This window comes from Panthera tigris, chromosome C1 (assembly GCF_018350195.1).
Source record: "Panthera tigris isolate Pti1 chromosome C1, P.tigris_Pti1_mat1.1, whole genome shotgun sequence".
Lineage (NCBI taxonomy): Eukaryota > Metazoa > Chordata > Mammalia > Carnivora > Felidae > Panthera > Panthera tigris.
In genome coordinates, this window is record NC_056667.1 from 94,916,469 (window position 1) to 94,941,373 (window position 24,905).

The window sequence follows — 24,905 nt, forward strand, 5'->3', positions numbered from 1 at the left end:
TTTTTTTGCATACATAGTAACTGCTGCTATTTTCAGAACCTTGGAGAATACTTCTATTTTTCTGACTCTTCAGGGGCCTTGACACAATACAAGGAGCCCCTGGACATTTTCCTGACGACTTTTGGCATAGACTGCACTTTTTACTCTATTCTCGGAAAGAGGGAGGCACCTGGGTCCTGAGTCCAGTGTGTTGGCATCCTAAGGATTTGCTCAGCCTGTGTGGAGAAGTCTCCTTGCTCTGCTTCCACGCAGCCACCCCTGCCACAGGACCACTTTCAGGGCTGGTGCAAGTGAATGAGAACCCTGGGAACAGTGCTTGCCATTTGTAGGAGCTCGATATTATTGTTGCACAATGAATGAACTTGGTATGTCTATCACTCCAGTAATAATAGTACCTATATCTTATGAGGACAAATAAGATAATGTTTGTAAAGCCCTTAACAAAATGCCAGCACATAATATGTTCTTCCTAATTGTTACCTATAATCCTAAGGAAATTCTATAAAATATGAACAAAAAGATGTTCGTTACAGCATTGTTTACAATATAAAAATAAAGCTAACCAAATTTTTAACGATATTGTGATCCACACATTGGAATGAAACATAGCCATGAAAACATGTTGCAAAGTGCCATTGTAATAGGATGGTGCCGATTGAGCCTTTTACCCTTGAGAACGGTGCAGTTTACAGGAGAGACAGACAGCCATTAAAAACACAATCGTTAAATATTGAGAAAAGTCTGATTTTTTGGCTTCTTATCATGGAGTTATAAGATAAAGCGACCTTTTTAGGGAGTATAGTGTTTGTGAAGAGAGTTTATCCACCCTTCATCTGCCCATGGAAGAAGAGATGGAGAAAATGCCACTTATCACCTTCAAGCTAAAAAGAGGATTTCCAGGAGGATGGTTTATAAATATTGAGGGCAGAGCTAAGAAGGAGGGTCTGTCAGCTAGTTCTTAGGTGCTGAGATGGGAGGATGCTGGAAGCAGAGGGAAGTGTGGTGGTGTGGTCAAGTGATGAAGGGGCAAGAGCTATCTCCTGAGTGCCCTCCAGACATTTCCTATGCCCACAGGCCACATAGTAGGGCCATGGAAGGTATATGAGCAGAGTAGGTAGGCTGAAATTGGAGGCAGAAAGGAGTACCATGGGGGATAGGCACCTACCTCATCAAAAAGACTTGTTGAGTCCCCTGTCATCTATATAGACCTGATGACAAGCATCCAGAATAGTGGTACCAACCAACAGGAAGGGACGGAAACTTGTCAAAGGCAGTCACATAAGTTGGTATTCTTTTCCCCTTTTCTTCCCTGCACATTCCTATACAGGAGGGGCCAGGTCAGGGAAGAGAGAGAGGATGCATGGGAAACAACAGACTACACCCTCTGCTCCTCTGTCCTTTCCAGTACAAACGGCAAGTCTAGCTAGTCCCTTGGGGATCAGAGACATGAAGAGAGGTTTGAATCAATCAAATATGAGATTGAAAAATTTTTAATGGGAAATACTAGGCTTAATAACCAAGACAAAACCATTTTAATATTGGAATGTGACTGAAAGTTATGGAATCAGATTGAGCTGTTGTCGAGGGTGTCTTCTCCCCAGTGGGAGGTGGAAAGTTGACAGAGCACAGTAGTGACAATTATTGGAAACGTAAAAACATTCCATGTTTATGCCCTGATGAGTCTGAGACTTTCTAATCAAACTAGCTACATTCATGATATAATGTAAAGTGCAAAAATCAGGTCATAAAACTGTACATGTGATATCCTTCTATTTTGTAAAATATACAAAGGTTTGTAAGAAATACACCATACTGTTATGGGTAGATGGAATGATGAGTAATTTTAATTCTCTTCTTGTTGCCTTTCTTCATTTCCAAAGTTTCCTCAGTGGGCATATATCACTTATGTTGCTTATATAATCAAGAAAAAATATTCAAAAAATTTTGCTGTGTGAGTGTCTTTCCCCCAGTTCCCTGCTTTGGGAACAGGCTTCCCATCATTCTTGGCTTTCCTAGTGCTAGAGTCCCCTTCAAGGACAGAGAGGCAATTAATATTTAGGGGTGAAGTAGTTTCGGTCTAAACAAGACTCTGCTTCTGATGTTTGGTGAAACCTTTATCCTAGGGATGCGGAGTCACAATATCCTAGGGGCTGAACCCAGAGCTCAAAGCTCCATGGTCTTTCCACTACAGTCTGAAAATTTTAAAGGAACCACGTTCTCAGGGGGAACTAATTATGATGTCAAGTGCAATTGGTTTTCCTAGGAGCAGAATGGCAAATGTTTGTGGTACACCATGAGCAACCTGGTGGGATTTTATCCATATAAATAATCCATATGGTGTTATTTTTTTACCCTTTGCTATAGAAGTAGGCACGAACAAGGTCAGAGATACAGGACTTTTCCAAGACATGGTTATTTCCCTGAAGATGAAGATTGAATGAAATTGCCTACATAAAGCCACTGTCCAACACCTGAATTGCAGGCATCCAGAGGTGCTTAGATACAGTTAAAGATCAAGGGCCATCCAACTGCACTGATTTCCATAAGGGGACAGAAGAAAAGGGTGGTCATCAGGGTTTGGGAGAAGGCAATAAAATGAGGCTGTGGTTCTGCTATGTTTGTCTCCAAGTATTTATGCTGTATTACATCCATTTTCAATCAACAAAGAACTCTAAAGAAGGAAAATGAGCAGGATGCCAGAGATAAAAAATCTTCAAAGGCTCTCATCTGCTGGGCTGTCACCCCACCAAAGGGCCTGGATGTCCTGCCCTAGTTCTGGAAGATTTGAGAGGTTAGAACAGGGGCAGTGGTCATTGTGGCTGAGCCTTCATGGTTTACACTGGGGTGTGGGTGACCCCAGTGACCTCTGTTTGCCCTACCACAGGTAGGAGCCACAGATACATGCAAAATCAGGCACAGAGAGGAAGTGCTCATGTGCTAAGAAAGGTTCCATCCCCAAGGCCACCTCTTTCCTGCTTCCAAATGCCCAACACTTCTAACAGAGATCAAAGCTTTTATTACAATGAAAAGAGAAGTCTTTGTGTGACAATGCCCTCTAGAGAGTAAACACAGTTCCTTAGGTTTACACTAAGATGAGAATGGCTGATGAAATTTCAGATCCTCTACTGAAAGTAAGTTTTCATGGCGGGTGAAGGATAGAGATCAAGAGGTGGCATACCTGAAGGAGAGAAGAGGGTCTAGCTGCCAAGAAAAGGAAAAGGATGAAAGAAAGTAGGGCAACAAATGTAAACTGACTTCTCCTTCTGGTTTGGAATTGGTGCCATTTCCAGGAGGATGTAGAACTCTCCCTTACTTTTGGGGAGGGAAACCAATATAAATTGAGACATCCTCTGGTTGTGCCTAGTTCAGCTCTTAGTATTTGATTCCAGACTTGATCTCTACATAGGGCCTCCACTGGGAATGGAAGACCTGTTAAGGCCAAGGGGCAGCTGCTGTGTGTTTTGGGGGGGGGGACTTTCTATAATCCATCCATGAAGTGTCAGATGGGACCCAACTGGCTTTTTGGGTAACATGTTTAACCAGGGTTAATTTTTAACTAAGCTCTCCAGGAGATTGGGGAAGAGTCAGGAGACGCATCCACCTACACAATAATTGCCAAACTAGCTTCCATTTGGAAATCATTTGTGCTTTCCTTTTGAGGCACTTTTCCATTACTGGCAATATCTTCTTGATAGCACCTCCAAGAATTATCCATATTCTTTGACCGCAGGATTTGGCTTTGTTATATATGTGGGCTACTAGCCAGAACTTGGACTGCTTTGTGGGACAGAGTTTTCCATCACAGTGATGCTGGGTCAAAAAGTTGCAATGTGATTTCACCAAATCATGTCCTGGTAGCCTCAGAACAATCGATTTCATTTTCTTTCTTGTGTCTCCCTCCACTTCCACTACTATTGTCTTGTTAATGGCCTTCTCCCTTTACCACCTCCCTTGGAGGAAGACCTGCCCTTTCTCTCCTGCCCAAGGCCTTAACTTCTATGGCAGGGTCTTATCCCAACCCACACTCCCTTGCTTCCTTGGGGACAGGAAACTTGTTCCTTCAACTAGTTCCTCTCTTTTTCGTATCTTCATCTTCTTTTTAAGAATGGCTCCTTTCTATGGCCATATAAACATGCTCAAGTCTCTCATATCTTAAACAGGTAAAAACTCCCTTGATTCAATATTTCCCCAATCCCCACCACTCTTTACAGTTAGTTTTTTAAAAAAGAGTAGAAGTCAATTGTTACCTCCATGTTCTCATCTCTCATTCAAGCTTCCACCCACCAGTCCTCCATTGAGACTGACCGTTCCACTGATAGATTCTTACGTTTGGTAAATCCAGGGGACTCTTTCCAGTCTATAATTTGCTTGACCTCTCTACAGTCAACTCTGATGACCACACCTTTTCTTGGAGTATGTCTTGACTTTCCTGGCCCACTCTATGTCGTCTTATACTTAGGACATTTCTTCTTGATCTCTCTCACGAGCCTCTCTCTCTGTACATTTCTCTGCTACCTTTTGAATGCTGGATATTCCTCAGGTGCTGTTCAGAGCTCTGTCTTCGAGTCCACGTACTCTCCTTGAGGGAGTTTATCCACTGACTTCAGCTACCATCTATGTGATGATTCCCCATCTATATCTCCTCCCCACCCTATCCCCTCAGTTCCAACCCCATATGTCCCTATTGACTATTTTAATTTATATATGTCTAAATTTAACTAATTTAGATAGGAACTTTAAATTTAATATATCCCAAACTGAACTCATATTTTTCTTCTAGAGCCTACAGAGGTAAAGTTAGGTTTAAAAAAAAAAACCTGTTAGGGTGCCTGGGTGGCTCAGTTAGTTAAGCGTCTTTGTCTTAGGTCATGATCTCATACTTCATGGGTTCAAGCCTTGAGTCAGGCTCTGCACTGATGGTGTGGAGCCTGCTTGGGATGCGTGCTCTCTCTCTCTCTCTCTGCCCCTCCCCCACTTGCCCACTTGCTATCTCTCTCTCTCTCTCTCTCTCTCAAAATAAATGAATAAGCTTTAGAAAAGAAAAAAAAAGAAATGGTACTGTTTTTTTTTTAAACAAAGAATCTCTTACTGTCTTTTTTTAACCTTCAGGAAAAGATCAAACTGTTTAGTTGCCTACAATGTATTTTGTGGGATTATGGAGAGCTCTTGTCTACCTTTCCTGGAGACCTCCTGACCCTCCTACCTATCCCAAAGCTCTTCTACCCAACTTTGTTCTCCAGCAAGACTAGACTCCTCATAATCCTATAACTATACCATGCTGTTTGCACCTGTGTGTTCTCTGCCTGCAATTTCCTCTAATTTCTCTTTTCTCTTTTCAAAATTACAAAATCCCCATCCTCTGTGGACCCTCCATGTAGAGAAGAGTCTTTGTTCTGGTTCTAGACCTTGTCCTAGACCTTGTACATACCTGGACTATTTTATGTCTCTCCTAAGAGCCTACTTTTTTTTCCGATTTTGTTTTTATTTTTTATTTTTTTTATTATGAAATTTATGTCAAATTGGTTTCCATACAACACCCAGTGCTCATCCCAACAGGTGCCCTCCTCAATACCCATCACCCACCCACCCCTCCCTCCCACCCCCCATAAACCCTCAGTTTGTTCTCAGTTTTTAGGAGTCTCTTATGTTTTGGCTCCCTCCTTCTCTAACCATTTCTTTTTTCTTCCCCTCTCCCATGGTCTTCTGTTAAGTTTCTCAGGATCCACATAAATGTGAAAACATATGGTATCTGTCTTTCTCTGTATGACTTATTTTACTTAGCATAACACTCTCCAGTTCCATCCATGTTGCTACAAAAGGCCATGTTTCCTTCTTTCTCATTGCCACATAGTATTCCATTGTGTATATAAACCACAATTTCTTTATCCATTCGTCAGTTGATGAACATTTAGGTTCTTTCCATAATTTTGCTATTGTTGAGAGTGTTGCTATAAACATTGGGGTACAAATGCCCCTATACATCAGTACTCCTGTATCCCTTGGGTAAATTCCTAGCAGTGCTACTGCTGGGTCATAGGGTGGCAGGACTGGTTCAACATTCGCAAATCAATCAATGTGATACATCACATTAATAAAAGAAAAGATAAGAACCATATGATCCTGTCAATCGATGCAGAAAAAGCATTTGACAAAATTCAGCATCCTTTCTTAATAAAATCCCTTGAGAAAGTCGGGATAGAAGGAACATACTTAAACATCATAAAAGCCATTTATAAAAAGCCCACAGCTAATATCATCCCCAATGGAGAAAAACTGAGAGCTTTCTCCCTGAGATCAGGAACACAACAGGGATGTCCACTCTCACCACTCTTGTTCAACATAGTGTTGGAAGTTCTAGCATCAGCAATCAGACAACAAAAGGAAATCAAAGGCATCAAAATTGGCAAAGATGAAGTTAAGCTTTCACTTTTTGCAGATGACATGATATTATACACGGAAAACCCAATAGACTCCACCAAAAGTCTGCTAGAACTGATACATGAATTCAGCAAAGTCTCAGGATACAAAATTAATGTACAGAAATCAGTTGCATTCTTATACACTAATAATGAAGCAACAGAAGGATGAATAAAGAAACTGATCCCATTCACAATCGCACCAAGAATCATAAAATACCTAGGAATAAACCTAACCAAAGATGTAAAAGATCTGTATGCTGAAAACTATAGAAAGCTTATGAAGGAATTTGAAGAAGATACAAAGAAATAGAAAAACATTCCATGCTCACGGATTGAAAGAATAAATATTGTTAAAATGTTAATACTACCCAAAGCAATCTACACATTCAATGCAATCCCAATCAAAATTGCACCAACATTCTTCTCAAAGCTAGAATAAGCAATCCTAAAATTTGCATGGAACCACAAGAGACCCCGAATAGCCAAAGTAATATTGAAGAAGAAGAAGACCAAAGTGGGAGGCATCACAATTCCAGACTTTAGCCTCTACTACAAAGCTGTAATCATCAAGACAGCATGGTATTGGCACAAAAACAGACATAGACCAATGGAATAGAATAGAAACCCCAGAACTAGACCCACAAAAGTATGGCCAACTAATCTTTGACAAAGCAGGAAAGAATATCCAATGGAAAGAAGACAGTCTCTTTAACAAATGGTGCTGGGAGAACTGGACAGCAACATGCAGAAGGATGAAACTAGACCACTTTCTTACACCATTCTAAACTCAAAATGGATAAAGGACCTGAATGTGAGACAGGAAACCATCAAAACCCTAGTAGAGAAAGCAGGGAAAAACCTCTCTGACCTCAGCTGCAGCAATTTCTTACTTGACACATTTCCAAAGGCAAGGGAATTAAAAGCAAACATGAACTATTGGGACCTCATGAAGATAAAAAGTCTCTGCACAGCAAAGGAAACAATCAACAAAACTAAAAGGCAACCAACGGAATGGGAAAAGATATTTGCAAATGGCATATCGGACAAAGGGCTAGTATCCAAAATCTATAAAGAGCTCACCAAACTCCACACCGAAAAACAAATAATCCAGTGAAGAAATGGGCAGAAAACATGAATAGACACTTCTCTAAAGAAGACATCCAGATGGCCAACAGGCACATGAAAAGATGCTCAATGTCGCTCCTTATCAGGGAAATACAAATCAAAACCACACTCAGATATTACCTCACGCCAGTCAGAGTGGCCAAAATGAACAAATCAGGAGACTATAGATGCTGGAGAGGATGTGGAGAAACGGGAACCCTCTTGCACTGTTGGTGGGAATGCAAACTGGTGCAGCCACTCTGGAAAACAGTGGGGAGGTTCCTCAAAAAATTAAAAATAGACCTACCCTATGACCCAGCAGTAGCACTGCTAGGAATTTACCCAAGGGATACAGGAGTACTTTTTTTATTATTATTATATATCTGTCTTTCCTACTGAAAATATGAGCTCTTTAAGGGGTCTCATTCAGTGTTTTATTTGTTTTCATGTTTTTGAGCTTTTGATTACCTGGCTTCTAGTAGATGTTCGGTAAATGCTTTTGGACTAAATTGATATTTTTTCCTTGTGGACTGGGGATCAAAAGAACTCATATCTGTGAGTGTTCCTCATGAATGATGACTAATTCTAAAATGTTATTGCTGAGAGGAAAAGAAGTAAGTTTTTTTCCTTCTATCCTTCCTCTTTCATTCCTATCCTAGTTTCTCCTCAACTCCTCGACAATTTATTGGCACTCCTCAAAGGTGCCAAAAATGTAGAAATACTCTTGCAGAAATGCAGAGGAATGAGTAACACTCAGCAAGGATGCATATTTGTCAAGTTTTACTCCCAACTGAGCATGTTTGGAAAATCTGTACCATATTTATTTTATTTATGGGACAACAGTTCAAAGAGGAGGGCTCTCATTCATTCTAATCAGTGTCAGGATCAGCAATGTCAATAGAGAGGCAAACAGATGTTCCCAATTCTGAACTTTTCTGATGAAGGGATGGGGACTTTGGATTTAGTCAATAATGAATAGAGAGCAATTTGAGGAGGCGTTTTCTTTCTAATACATTGGAAAAGTCACTCTGTGAGTAACACTGAGAAAAACAATGGTGAGGGCTGCCTGAGTGGCTCCATTGGTTGAACATCCAACTTCAGCACAGATCATGATCTCACAGTTTGTGGGTTGGAGCCCTGTATCCAGGTGCTTTACGCTGGCAGCACCTGTTTTGGATTCTCTCCCTCTCTCTCTGTCCCGTCTGCACTCATACTCTCTCAAAAATAAAACATTTTAAAAAGAGAAGAGAAGAAAAAGAGAAGAGAGAAAAGAAAAGAAAAGGAAAAGGAAAAGGAAAAGGAAAAGGAAAAGGAAAAGGAAAGAAAGGAAAGGAAAGGAAAGGAAAGGAAAGGAAAGGAAAGGAAAGGAAAGGAAAAGCTAAACAATGTGAATGAGAGCTGGAAGAAACACCAGGTCTTACTATCTCCACCCAGAAGCTTCTTCCCCTGTGGTCCAGGATTGTGGCAGAGACATCAGGCCTACCTTGGGAAGAAATGGTACGTTTTTAATTTGAGGCAGAAACCCAAAACAGGGGTGCTTTTGGATCAAGTGGGCTTTTACCTGAATGAGAAGTAGACAGGAAATATCTGTCCTTGAGCAAACCTGCCCTTTGGCTTAGGTAGGAGGTAGCAGCAGAGACCCAAACCCTACCAGCCCTCAGTACTCTCTGCCAGAGACCACCAGACCTGTGCTGTTCCAGCTTCTTCCCAATTCCAAATCATGAACTAACAACTTCACTAGAGGTCCTTTTGGTACTTGAAACCCAAAAGGCCCCAACTGATCTCATTATCAGTCCTCTCCATCCCACCCCAGCTACCACAATCTTCATTTCCTCCGAATTTCCTATTTCTGTTATTGTCCTAGACTCATTTTTACTCCTTCCCTCTCTGTACCTAGTCAGATGGAAAATTTCATTTAATCTACCAGTGAAATACTTCTCACATTCATCCTTTCCTGTCCGTTCCCACTGCCACAGTCTTTGCTTATGTTTCCACAAAGGCCTGTTGGTCTCTACAATAACCGTGTAGCACCTCAATTCTTGTACATGGCCATCAGAGTGAATTCTGATGATTTCCCTCCCCACGTTAAAAACCTACAAAGGCTCCCGATTGCACTCACTATTTAAACCCGACTCTTTATTCTCTAAGAGCTATGATTTTGTAAGTATGCTTTCTAATACATAAGATTCTTTCTATTTTGACCACAATTTACATTTCTGGTCTCATTTCTTATGTGTACTTCATGCAGATTCCTTTAGCCAATGACAAATATTCCTTCTGTGTTGTTATTTTTATATTGTCCCTTAGCTTTGAAAACCTTGTCTGCAAAATGAGCACATCCCTCAAAGTCAAACTCCGATGCCACTTGGCCTTCCTTCCTTGTCATCAGCTAGGTGATCTCTCCCATCTTAGGACCCTTAAGCACTTGGTGTCTCTATTGAGACACTGACCACTCACTTCCTTCTACTGCAATTATTTATGTACATGTACTGTCAACCCAACACTACTCTGCGAGTATGTCTAGGGCAAAGACTGCACCTTATCGTCTCAGCATCCCACAACCCTTATGTGGTGCCATGCTCATAGCAGAATGAAGCAGTGAAGGAAGTGACAGGAGAATAGACTCCCGGGGCCTTTAGGAGGATGTCCCCCTTTGGATCAAGATTCTCTCTGGAAGGTCTCCAGTGTTACCCACCCAGAAACACTCTCCGCTGCCCACCCACCCCTCATCCTAAGGAGAGCCATGAATGAATTTGAATCGAGATGGAAAGAACTGGGTAAGACAAGGAGATCTTCTTGGGGTAGTTAAGACTCAGAAATGATTTGGAGAGGAAAGTAAGGTGGAATTTCAGTCCGGGTAGAGGAGGAAGGCCTTCAAGGATGGAGAGGGAAGATGAGCAAGTACAGAATGGCAGAGGGAGTGGTGTGGCTGTGATGGTGGACAGGGAACGGTTACTCTCATCTGAAGAAGACTCTCCGTGATAGGAGTCCGGAGAAATGAGGGTGTTGACAGAAGAGTGGAAGGGGTGGTGCAGGGCCCGCTGCTCAGCTTCACCTCAAGTGCCCACTTGCTCAAAGAAGTTCAATGTCATGGCTAAGAGTGTGAGAGTGACCAGATTATAACCCCAATTCCACCACCTTCTAGTTTAAGTGGCATTGGGAGAGTAATTTAATCTCTTGGTGTCTCAGTTTCCTCGTCTTTTTTTTTTTTAACGTTTATTTATTTTTGAGAGACAGAGTGGCAAGTGGGGGAGGGGCAAAACAGAGGGAGACACAGAGTCCGAAGCAGGCTCTAGGCTCTGGATTGTCAAGCATGGAGCCCAACGTGGGGCTCGAACTCAAGAACTGAGCCAAAGTCAGATGCTTCATCGACTGAGCCACCCAGGGGCCCCTCCTCATCTTTAAAATAGAGAAAATAATAGTACCTACTTTATAAGGTAATTATAGGAGTCAATGAATAAAGCACTTGGAACAGTACCCGAGCTATACTAGTCAATTATTTCATTATTCCAGGGGAGATCCCAAGAACAGGCTCTGACACTTGTCATCATAAAATTCATCAAAATAGAGCAATCTCAGAACTCGGGAGATCCACACCAGAAAAGACCTCTGTATGCTCTTAACAAAGATATGCAGTGCCAGACCTGGGCGAACAGCAAGGCCAGAGATGCCCTGAGGCTTGGACAAAGAGCTCGTAACATACCAGAGTCGAGTGTGGAGACACATGTTGCATCGCTAGCTGAGCAGGACCCTCCAAGGAAGCACCTGGCCCCAGGACTGAGCAGACGCCACCAGCTCCAGTGAGGGACAGGACACAGTCCAGAGAGTGAGGGTCAGTCCAGGGCAAAGGAAGTGGGAAGGAGCTGCCCCCTCTGATCCCCATCACTGAGTGCTGGCGAAGATGCTCAGCCTGAGACTCATTAGCAAGAGGAAGCTGCCTTCCGAGCCGCCACATCCCTGTGCCGTCTCAGAAACGCTATGAGAAAGTCAGTAAACAGGTATTTGGGGAGGCTTTTCTAAAATCCCTTTGAACACATTCTTAGCCAAGAATATAAGTTGAGAGAAAGAAGCTGCCAACTTGTGAGAGGGGCTGAGTATTACGAAGAGAGCATTACATCCCCCTCTGGGAGAGCCGACTGGCACGGCAAAGAAACTTAATGAGACTCCATATCCTGCCTCCTCTGCTGCTCCTTTGCAGGGATTGGAATGCAAATCTCCAAAGTGGGGGAGGCTTATTTGATGCACGGTAAAAAGCAAGGTGGTTTGCAGCAAGTGTTTGTTAAGTTTTCCTTGGGCTTAAAAGGCTAGCAGGGGCCCTTCCTTTGCAAAACAAGAAAGAAGGGGAAACAAAGCTGTGTGTGGAGATCCTGGAAAGTTTCCCTTTTCATCAATTCTTCAGAAACTAACAGAAAGGAGCCCAGTGATCACAAGGTGCCTGCCTCCCCTTTTCTAGGTGTCCCTGAGAGAGTCCAACCAGACCATCTTCAGGGCACAGCTCTCCAGGCAGAGGAAACACCAGCCAAGTTGGAGAGACAGAATCTCTACCCCTAATGCAGCTAGAAAAGAGCTACCCCTTTTCTGCTAACCAAGGAGTAGAGAGGAAGTGTGATAAAAAAGTTCCCTAGGTGATTCAAGGGTGGAATGGGGTGGGGATTAACTTTTTTCAAGAGCCTCCCATGTGTTAAATACTGAGCTTGGCACAATGCATAATGATCTCCTAAGAAGGCTACGATGAGATTCTCCTCACGTTAGCCAAATTGATAGAGAATAGTTGGGGAAGGAAGAAAAGGAAGGAAGGAAGGAAGGAAGGAAGGAAGGAAGGAAGGAAGGAAGAGATGGAGGAAGAGAAGGAGGGAGGGAGGGGAGAAAGAAAGAAAAATCTTATAGTCAAACAGGATTCAAATCCCAGGTGTCCATTGCTGACAAGCCAGGACTTCATTTTCCTTCCTTACAAAATAAAAACTAAGATTGTCATCAAGTGGATGACAATACACTGGGACAGTTCCTAGCTCAGAGCCTGGTACATGGAAGGTGCTTGATTACTATTTGTTCATTTATTAATTTGGCTAAAAGTTAGAGTTGCAGTGTGGGAAGAGAAAGAGGTGTAGAATCTGCAGACCCGAATTCAAGTTTGATTTTGCCACTCACGGAGTGAATGATGTGGTACAAATCATTCAGCTTCTCTGGGCTTCAAACGTCTCCTTGTGACGGATGAAAACAATCTACCTCAATGGCTGTGAGGTTGAAATGACATACTATCTGTAATACACTTGGCACCATGCCCTACCCTTTGAAAACTCTGTAAACAGCAGTGATTAGTGCCAGCTACTTGGTGAAAGGGCATTGGGGATTGAGGGTGGGAAGGTATCGAGAGAGGTTAGCGTCCTGGACATTTAAATAGTTGCAAGTGCAGATTCCAAATATTGTAACCTGGTCTTTTGCATGTCGTGCCCGTATGCAAATATTTAACCTGGAACTAGCATGGTGGGGGCGGGGGGTGGTTACAAGAGTGAAAGCCTGTCATCTGATTGAGCTTTCTGTACAAGTGGAGGGGGCAGGTGAGTGGGCAAAATGGAATCTTCCGGGCATCTACACAGGAGCATGCTGATGCTCCCAGCTCAGGAGGAGCAAGGGTCTGGGGGCTTTGGGAAATGTTTAAACTTATGGTATTGTACCAGCCAACTTGGAAAACACCGTTCACCGACCACTTACTGCCGAGTAGAGTGTGTTGCACCATAGGCCATAAACCACATTGTCTGGCTAGGACAAAGACAGCTGTTCAGCTGTCCCATTCTACTGCATGGTGATGTTGCAAGGGGAGAACTTAGGGGATGGAGGAGGAAGGAGGAAGGACAAGGCAGCCAGTTCCCCTGTTCCATCCGCAGAGACCTGTCCTGGGGACACTTCCCTCTTGATTCCTGCCCTGTGTCCTTCCCTACACTCAGCAAGCTGGAGAGTTTGGATGTTCCAAGCTTTCGTGGACTCATCTTTCATCTCCAATGACAGTTTAAGTTTATTAAAAAGTAGGTGCTGCCTCTCTCCTGCCAGGTCTTGGGGGAGGGTTGAAGTTGATTAATGCTCATGAGGCCAGGAAGAAGAGGGAGGAGCCTGTGGTTTGGCCACCCGCAAAAAGCAGAAAAAGGGGCCAATGAAGCATCCAAAGGGCGGCAAGGTGGGACAGAAAGTCAGCAACCCCCTGAAGACCTCCTGTTTGGAGGTCATATGAACACAGTCAGCCCTGGGCTTTCTCGGCTTGTAGTCACTGAGCTATAAAGTTCATTATGTTTGCTACCAGTCCCTGTTATTGGGACAGTGTTGTCTTTCGGAAACCATGTGAAACAATGGCTCATGGCCAGTTTACCCTGCAATGCTTATTTGAGTTGCATAGACTGAGTTCTGGGAAGAGCTGACTTGAGAAGGATGAATGGTGTCCTATCCCCTAAAGAACAGTCACTGAAGGACGGCTGAGGGCTGACGACCCTCAGCACGGCTAGGATGAGGTCCAGAGTGCCTGCCCCCATGCCCCTATTTACCAGGCATGCTGGGTCGGGAAAAGTAGGCAGCTCTACCTGAGCCTTGTTTTCTGCATTTATGAAATGCAAAAAATTCTCATTACAAGGAAGATTTTTGTTTACCTTTTCTTGCTTTTTCTTTTTTTTAAAACTGGAAATTTGTACCTTTTATTTATTTGTTTTATATAGAAATGTATCGTCAAGTTAGCTAACATATGGTGTATATACAGTGTGCTCTTGGTTCTGGGGGTAGATTCCCATGATTCATCACTTACGACGCCCAGCGCCCATCCCAACAAGTGCTCTTGCTTTTTCTTTATATTGCATCTCTCTGAGCCGATGAATGCCAGCTAAACTTCTTGTGATCATTTCACGGTATATGTTAGTCAAACCATGAATGCTGTACATCTTAAACTTACACAGTGAAGTATGTCAATTGTATCTCAATACAACCGGAAAAAAATGGAGAAAATATTGCCAGTCATTTGATTAACGTTAACAGACATTTACCAATCAATAAAACTATGCCAGAAATCATGCTAGGGATATTCTGAAGTGAGTAAGACACTGTCTCTGCCCTCAAGGAGTTGACAGTTCAATCTACCTACTTGTATCAGACACTCCTAGGAACTACTTGGGCTCATCTGTCTCTTGTTCTGTTTGCCACTGAAGCCTCCACATTTACACGAACTCTACGTGACATAACACAGGCACAAGCTGACAGTGCCTTGCCCTGCTCCTGCACAACTCTGGTCCCCTACCTTAAGCCCCTTGTGTTGACATATTGGCCTGAGACATCTCAGGACCCTGCTCAGCACACACGTGTAGGCAACCCAGAAATGTAGGGGAGTGAGTGCCCCAAAGGGAAAAACAGGAGTTGGAGTCTGTGGGTAAATTCTTCCCCAGTTCTCTTCCTGGATGAATGCTGCTAAGGTGCTGTTTACATGGCTTCTCAGGGAACAATCCCGTGCAGTCATCAGTCACACTTAGGAGCAGCTGGTTGCTATCACACCTTCATACTAACTCTCCTGTTCCCTGCTTCGCCCCCTCTATCTCATTCCTGCCCCCTGGGACTGCACTTTCTAACAAAGCAATAGCATACGAACCTTTTTGTCAGTCTCTGTTTTCTGTTTTCTTAACCCACACTAAGACAGCTGGTATCCAGAGTAGAAGGCAGGTCCTAGAAAGCAGAACCCCCGAGGATGGGATTTTGAAGGTGGATCATTCAGTCTGATGGCAATAAGAGCCCCACTGCGAATGGTGAGGAAAGTGGTGATAACCTATAGCAGATGGTGGTACACAAACACGGAGCTTTTACTTCACGTTGAGATCATGTGTGGGATGAGGCACTGAATATGACGGCTGCGGTACTTGAAGGGTATACAAGCCTTGATGATTACATGGAGTGACCTGGCTTTGTTGACTGCATTGGAAATTGTGACTAAAGAAAATGAGAGGCTTGGGGAAGCTAACTGCCAAGTCAAAGAACCATGCGGAAGCCAGAGGTCCTCGATGGCAGCTTTAAAGAGACTCTCATCTCGTAAAGCTTCAGGACACACAGTGCCGAGTATCCAGCCTAGGATTTCACTGTAGGGGTGCTATAAACGCCAAGAATACATGCTCAGCTTCTACTCTCTTACATTAGAGTCAGGAGTCAGGCAGGAAAAGGGAGGGATCACGAAACCTGGATTGGGGGCATTTGAGGGGACAAGCCTGAGAATCTTGAACCCTCAAGTTCCACTGCCAGGAGAGAGAAGCCTCTTCTTGCCTGGAAGCAAGGCTGGTGCCTGCAAGATGATGACTGTTCTCTTCAAAACCTTCAGCTATCCTTCAAGCCTCCTGGGACAACACCAGGATCACATTTCAGCCCAGATCAAGCAGTGAATGCTGTCTCTGGTCTGGGAGGAAGTCACTTACATGCTGAAGGAATTACAGAACCCTGATAGTGTGTATAGGCAGCAATCAAAGTGAAGCGTGTAGAAATGGATCTTTGTGGAAGGGCAGTAAACAGACTAAATCAGAAAATATTTTTTGACGTGGAAGATCTCCCCCATATTATGAAAAGGACACCTAGAGCCTATCCTCATAATCTGTTGGGATGACTTCTTGACTTGGACTTGATAATGACCTACAGTAAATTAGGTAGAGGTTTTGGAACTTCCTTGGTGTGGTATTGAAGGAAAGATCAGGAAAGCAGGAACGTGAATAGATGTACTCTATCAGACCTGAAAATCTCCCTCCTGACCATGTCCTCCAGGATAGCCCAGAGGACAGCCCCCTCACTGAGGCAGGAAGGAACACTTAGATGAGATGCACTAGCATCTTTGAGAAACTTAATGGTGGTGGCTTTCCTCTGTGAGCAGAAATTGCTGATGGGAGAACTGCCATGGAACCTATCAAACCCAACTCCAAGCATCAGTGGATTTGGTAGGATAAAGGAATGGTGAGGGCTAGATGGCTGCACTTAACCATCAGAGGCATGGTGGATGTAATTATTGTAATGGGCAGCAAGGTCAGAGTAGAAATCAGGTGCTTGGAACATTAGGGATCTACGACAATGGTGGTAATAGACTGGTAAATGTTTAACAACCTGCTCCCTGAAAAAAAAAAAAAAAACAACGGACAAACCTTACTTACAGCATTTCCATGGTGTAATACTCACATCATGATCATTTTGAAGCTACCATTCTGACTGCATTCAGCACCAAGTTCAGAAAAGATATGCACAGTCCATTCTTATGAACGGATAGGAGCTAACTGCAGCATATCTTTGGGCAATGGCTAATATATCATGGTGCTCCTAGAGTCACATATGGTATTTCTCAACTTCTGTGTTTAAAAAAAAAAAAAAGTTCAAGGGCTGATGAGCAGAAGGTGGCTGCTGGTCATCCAGCCACCAAAATGGAAAATTGTGGTCCCCATTTACTTGTTTGATCAAAGGCAGTACACAGACAGAGCACACTAATTGAAGATGAGTCTGGGTCTCCTTAAGTAAGGAGCCCCCAATGCCAATTAAAGTTTACATGGAAAATATTCCTCTGAGCCTTCCTGATAAGAACTTATGGCTCTTTTCTAAGGTATATGTGACCAGGGAAAGGGAAATATCCAGATTTCTTAAGAACTTTTCTATGTGGGTTCTGACACCAACCCATGGGATCTGAAACGTCATCATAGTCCCAGTTAGAGAAGGCGTTCATGGAAGCCAGATAATAAAGAGAATCCTGGCTGTAGTGCATCTCACAACAGGTCCACTGTGTCTTCAGACCCTTTCTATGGCTATATCCCTGGCTTCCAAGAGTATAATTGGGATAGATGTACTTAGAAGCTGACAGAATCCTCACAATGCTTCCCTGGTCTATGAAGGAAGAGTCATTATGCTAGTAATGGCCAACTGAAAGCCTCTGAAATTGGCCAACTCCAATTGAGTTCTGTACAACTTCTATAGTGACCAAAATAGTGATCAGACGCACAATCTAGGAGAAATTGCAGAGGTTAGCCCCTCCATCCAAGATTTAAAAGATGTAAGGGCAATGGTGTAGTCATACTTTCATTTAATTCACCTGGTTGATCCCTGCAAAAACCAAGGTGAATATAGGCATTAGGTGATGGGCTACCATAAGCACATGGCAGTCCCGATCATAGTTTTTATGCTGGACATGATGTCTTTATTGAGGCAGACTAACATAGCCTTTGGCACTTGTTATGCAGCCATTGAGCTGGCAAATACTTAGTTCTCAATTTCCATCAATAAGAGGATAAAAGCAATATGCATATGACAGAGATAGCAGTATGCATTCATTGTCTTTCTGCAGAGTTAGGTTAGCTCTCCATACAATATAGCCCACTGAGATCTTGATCATCTTAAAATTCCACAGAACAGTATTATACTCCATTATTAATTATATCTTACTATCTGTACTCACTGAGCATAAAGAGGCAACTACTCTAGATGCCTAGTAAGATATGAGCATACTAAAAGGTGAGAGATAGGGGCACCTGGGTGGCTCAGTCGGTTAAGCATCCAACTTCGGCTCAGGTAATGATCTCACACTCCATGAGTTTGAGCCCCGCGTCGGGCTCTGTGCTGACAGCTCAGAGCCTGGAGCCTGCTTCGGATTCTGTGTCTCCCTCCCTCTGACCCTCCCCCGTTTGTTCTCTGTCTTTCTCTGTCTCAAAAATAAATAAACATTAAAAAAAATTTTTTTTAAGGTGAGAGATACATTATCAGGGAAATACAAATCAAAACCACATTGAGATACCATTTCACACCAGTCAGAGTGGCTAACATTAACAACTCAGGAAACAACAGATGCTGGTGAGGATGTGGAGAAATAGGAACCCTCTTGCACTGTTGGTGGGAATGCAAACTGGTGCAAACGCTCTGGAAAACAGAGTGGAGGTTCCTGAAAAAATTTAAAATGGAACTACCCTATGACCCAGCAATAGCACTACTGGGAATTGATCCAAAGGATACAGGAGTGCTGATTCATAGGGGCACATGTACCCCAATGTTTATAGCAGCGCTTTCAACAACAGCCAAATTATGGAAAGAGCCTAAATGTCCATCAGCTGATGAATGGATAAAGAAGATGTGGTTTATATATACAATGGAATACTACTTGGCAATGAGAAAGAATGAAATCCTGCCATGTGCAGCAATGTGGATGGAACTGGAGGGTATCATGCTAAGTGAAATAAGTCAGTCAGAGAAAGACAAATACTATATGTTTTCACTCATATGTGGAACTTGAAAAACGTCACAGAAAACCATGGGGGAAGGGAAGGGAAAAAATAGTTTCAGAGAGGAAGGCAAACCGTAAGAGACACTTAAATACAGAGAACAAACTAAGGGTTGATGGTGGGGGGACAGGGGAGAGGGGAAAATGGGAGATGGGCGTTGAGGAGGGCACGTGTTGCGATGAGCACTGGGTGTTGTATGTAAGCAATGATCACGGGAATCTACCCCCAAAACCAAGAGCACACTGTATGTTAGCCAACTTGACAGTAAATTATATTAAAAAATTAATTAATTAAATAAAAGGTGAGATTCAAGGAAGATGAAAGGAAGATTTAAGACCTAACCTATTAGTAAACTTTTACGAGTCCAGTAGTTTGGGGCATATCAGGACATTCCCTCCAAGGTAAAGGTCAATTTACTGCACTTTGTGCTTTCTACTGTTAAGAAAAAGGTACAATGCTGGTATACTTCTTTGGATTTTAGGGTAGAATATACCACACTAGGGAATAATGCTCTAACCAAAATTTCGAATGACTCAGCAGGCTGCCAGTTTCAAGTAGGACCAGGAACAAGAGAGCTTTGCAGCAATCTCAATGGCAGAATAACCTCCCTGCCACGGAGGATGTATGACTCAGCAGATCTGATGGTGTTCAAGATATCTGTGGTGGACAAGGTTGTGCCTGTTGCCAAGCTTCAATAGGAGCATTAAAGTGCAGAACCTAAGGTTCTGAAAAAAGGCCAGAACTCTGCAGCAGAGAACTACTTTCCATTTGAAAAACAGCTCCTAATAAGCTACTGGATCCTAGCAAAAACCAAATGTCTGACCATGGAATACCAAGTAATTATGTGACCTGAGCTACCCATCACAAGCTGAAAATGATTGTATCCACCAAGTCATTAGGTCAAGTGAGAACTGCAACAATCAGTTGTCTAACAGAAATTACGTTTTTTGGGATAAGGCCCAAGTAAGCTCAAAAGGCCTAAATAAATCACATGGATATATGGCCCAGAGTTCCATGTCATCTCCCTCTAGTGCACTGAGGGCTCTTCCTCAGCTCAAACATATGGCTTCATGGGGGTTTCCCTATGACAGCTGATGGAGGAGGAAAGGACAGCCAAGTTCACAGATGACTCAATACAGCAGATTGGAGGGAACTGAAAATGAACTGCTGCCACAATATGGCCCCCTTCAGGGATGGCTCTGAGCGTGGCTGCACATTGTATAATGGGAGCCAGATAGGAGCACAAGAGCTGAGCACTGGAAGGGGTGGACTGTATCAAAGACTTTTTGTGTATCACTTCAGATCCTCGTGGGTCTTGTCTCCTATCTCTTCTTTCAGTCCTTACTGTGATTTAAACAGTGCTACAAGAGCTTTTATTGACTTCAAGTAAATGCAATCTTACAGTATCTCAACTTATGCCTGCACTTAGGACAGCTTGTCTCCTGTCACAGGGCTTTCTTGTTGTCCTCAAGGCTTAGCATGCTGCAGGGTCCTGTGTGGCACCCACACCTTTGAAGCCCAAAAGCGTGAGGGAGTAATGCTCCAAGGGGCAAATCTTTGAGAAGAAAGGAGTCTATGGATAAATTCTTTCCTGTTTTCTCCCAGATTGACAATTCTAACATGTAATTTATACAGCTTCTCGGAAAGTTACACCATGAAATGAATCAGTCACATGTAGCAAGGGTCAGCTCAGTAATGAATCCATATATTGGTGCTCTCTCTTCCCCTGGTTAGCTTCAATTTTCGCTCACTCCTGCTTTCTACACTTGCATGGCCTAATAAATTAGTATTGCATAAACCTTCATCTCAGGCTCTGCTTTCTGGGAAACCCAAATGAAGACAGTACTTGAAAAAATTGCTGTGAAGATTAAATTTTGAAAAATAACAAAAATCGAAGGGCTTTGCAGGCACATTATGTACTAGCACATTATGTAAATATTAGCTTATAGTTATTGGGTCTATTTCAAGTTTATGTTACAGGTATAGAGGAATAGAAAAATCCATAGGCTGTAGAGCAGGTAAACACATGTTCTCTTGTCTCTACTCCCTGTTCATTCCTTTGAATCTTGGTCATCCTGAGTTATAGAGTATTCATCACCTCACCTACTCTTCTTAAATTTCAAGGGCCACTTCTTCCAGGAAGGCTCCTGAATTTATACAACTCCTTTTCCAACACAGTGATAATCATCACTACCAATAACAAATATAATCTGAGACCAGGGTTTTATGGAGGCCCTTGTTAATTAGAACTTATTTGTGTATTATGTGTAAGTTCCCTGAGATGGGAATTTGTTTACCCCTTAGTGTGACTCTTGGGTGGGTAAAACATTGGCTCTTTGGCTCTGCAGCTGACTCTCCCTCAGGATGGTAGATTTTCCTGACACAGTGGGACTGATTCTGTTCAAGTAGTCAGTATAGAATGGGGGACAGCACTTGCGAAGACTGGGATTTGTGGTAAGAAGACTTGCATTCAGGTCCTGGATCTACCACTTAAATTCTGCATGATTCCAAGTCCCATATCCTTATTTATAAAATGGCCATGTGTCTGTACTAAAGCACCTCCCAAGTATTGCTTGAAGCACACATAAAAAGCATATTGAAAATTGATTTTTAAACTGCAAAAGCTTTATATGTCTACTAATTGGATTTGTCACTGTTCTCCATGCAGACCTGGACACACACAGCAAAGAATGGGTTGTTTTTCTTTTTTTACTTGAAGAAGAATTTGTTTTGCAAGTCACAGAGCACAATGGGGACCTTTTCTGACATTTGACTTTACAGCCAAGAGATTTGCCCTAAGCACCTGGGATCAAGGGATGTAAGAGGAGTGTAGCACACAAAGCTTTGGCCTAATATTTCATTTTAACCAAAAATAATGTATATTTGTAAAGCATCTTAGCATTTACAAAGCACATTTTACAAAGTGCATCTCATTTTTTTCTCGCATCTGTGAGGCCAGGATAATTTTCCCCATTTTATAGGTAAAAAAACTGAGGGTAACAAAGTTTAGGTCTCACAGCTTGAGAATAGGGGGTCTGAAACTCACTCAGCACCCCTGAGGTCTAGTGTATGCTTCTCCCCTTGAGATCTACTAAGCTAAACTTGGCCTGATCTACCCTATGGCTTTTTTTTGGCAGGGGAGGGCATTGGAAGGGTTGGTAAGGAGCATGCTAAATCCAGCTGCAGACCTGATACACTCCTGACCTTTTTGCAGAAAACAGTCAGGCTGAGAGGAAAAAGGAATTCTCAAGGTTTTCCTAAGACACTTGTTTGGGTGCTATCCAACACCTTTGAGAAAACAACAACAAACAAAAAACACACTAATGTCTGTCTCATTGCCTACCAAAGCCAAGAGTATGGTCCTGTCCTTTTGGAAGAACCACCAATCCAAGAAAAACAACCAAAGTTCAAAATCACCAGACCCTTAATAGATAACTCATAGGTCAGGGAATGAGGTAAATACACCCACCCCAACGCCATTCTGGTCACTAGGACACTTGCTTAGATGCAAAGGTCTTCATCTATAAGTGTAAGAATTTCTGCCAGTGCTTCCCTCTTTGGGCTCTGGCTGGGTCCTCAAGGTTGCAGGAAAAAGGAGTGGGTCCAATTTGGGAATCATTTCTCAGGATAAAGAAAAAAGAGGCAACATATGGAAAATGGAGTCAAATTCCTTTAGTGTGGCTCTTTGGAGAAAGATGGGTAATTCACCAAATGCAGGACTATCTTTGCAGCTGGCTGATGCAGTAGGACACCATGGAGTAATCGAGACTGAATTACAGAGATTTTGATTATGAGATTGGGTTTTCAGTAAGGCCACCCAGCTGACACAAGCCACGTGTATCTTCTCCAGAGGGAGCCAGGATAGTTCACATTGGCTCAAGTTTGCAAATGACTCTTCCCCTTCATTAGCAGCCCCAGGATAGAGTAGAATTGGTGGTGAGATTTTAATGAAGTTAAATGTTTAGAATCCTCTAGTAAGGCCTTTGATAGTGCCAAAAGCATTATCTCCCTTCAACAGACCCAAAGAAGGGCAACTAGATCTTTTAGGGGTCATTCATCTATCCCCTCAACTGTTCTTCTTATAGATCTCCCCAAAGATTTGCAGCGACAGGAAACATTGAATTTTCAGAGCTGTTTTCCTCCCCTCCTTTCATTGAGGGTCGAAGCTATAAAGCATGGGGCAAGGAGGTTATCTAGAATGTGACTTTAGAGTCAGAGCCTAGGACAAAGTGACAATATAGTACCAAGAATGCTACCACTTGAAGGGTCAAAAACACTTCATCTGACTGCTGCCTCCTATCTCTTGCCCTGGTGCTCAGCTGGCCCCTGCTGAAAATCTCCTGGCAGCAAGTAAATTGAGTCACTGACCCTGAACCTCAAAAGCAGAAGCAGACATGGACATTGTGCTCCTGGTCATTGAGTTTTTTTGCATCTATGGCTTTTGCTTTCCATGTTTCAATTGTCCTTTAAAAAAATTCCTTTAGTTTATTGCAAAGTTATTATATGCTGATAACTAAAAGCATGTATTTGCAAATTTCATTCCAATTAATCCGCAACAAACCATGGTAAGTAGTGCTGCTTCCATTTTACCAAAGAAGAAACTGAGAACATGGAGGTTAAGAAAGTTGTTGAAGTTCATACAGACAGTAAATGTAATGAAGCTAGAACTTGACCCCAGATCCAACCAACTCCATAGACGGGTCTTTACCCTCCCTTAGCTGCATTAACTTCTCGGTGTCTGTGTTGCTCTCAGAAGCAGGGGCCCTTATGGACACTCAGCTTCTGGAGGTCACTGCATGCATGTTAAATTTTGATTCGTATAATACCTGTGCAATGCTGTTTCTAATAGAGATTACTAATTCTAATTCTAATTAGAGTATTGTGATTACTTAATGAGGTCTTTGGAGTTAGACATCTCAGGTTTGAAAATTAATTTTTTTCCTCAGTAGTTACATGACCTTGGGCAGATCATTTTTCCTCCATGGACCATAATTTCCTTATGTGTACAATGAGAATAATAATAATATCTATCTCATAGAATTATTGTGAGGAACCATTTTATATAATGGATATAAACACTGCAATTTCTGGCACATCACAAATGGTCATGGTGATGACACAGATGAGGAAGAGGAGGTTGGGCCATGGAGGATCTAAAAAAAACAGGTGGGGGGAAGGGAAAGGGGGATGTCTAGAGACAGTGACTTTGTCTCCAAGAAACAGAACCAATAGGCGATAGATAGATAGATAGATAGATAGAATAGATAGATTTGAGGAGTTGGCTCATGTGATCATGGATGCTGACAAGTCCAAAATCTGCAGGGTAGACCAGCAGCTTAGCGACCCAGTGAAGAGTTTGATGTTGTAGCTAGAGTCCAAGGACAGTCTGCTGATGAATTCCCTCTTCCTTAGGGGAAGTCAGTCTTTTTCCTCTTAAGCTCTTCAATTGATTAGATGAGACTCACCATATTATGGAGAATAATCTGCTTTACCCACAGTCTAATGTTTAATGTTAATCTTATGTAAAAAATACCTTCACAGAATCATCTAAGCCAGTGTTTGACTAAAGATCTACATTCCACAGCCTAACCAAGTTGACACATAAAATTAGCCATCACATCTAGCACTGGCTTTCCAATTTAAATGTACTCATTGTCCAACCAGAGCCTTTAGGGTGAGGACCACAGTCTTCCTCATCTAAGCAGTGATGAATAAATACTTCTAGCAACTTGGTCTTAGAGAAGCCAAGGGTAGAAAAAATAAGGGAGAAAGAACACAGACTGGTCCTTAATGGCACAGTGACTGGTATTTTCATGCCTTTTTCCTTGCCTGGGGCTCCTTCTCCCTCCCCCGTCTTTTAGCAATGTCACCAAACAAACAAATGAACCATGCATGAGAGGGTGGTGGACAGCTAGGTCGTGAAATGGAGGAGTTACTACAAATACTTTGGTTGACCTGTCACCAAGTCATAAGGCCAGCCCTCCCCATTTCACTCAGTCACCTCCATCTGCCCCAAAAAAGAATGATCTGGGTTATATGGGAAGCAGCATCCTGGAGAAACTCTGACACTATCCCTGGGGATAGTATCAGGATACAAAGAAATCTTTACAGGCTCAAATGATGGTCTGAT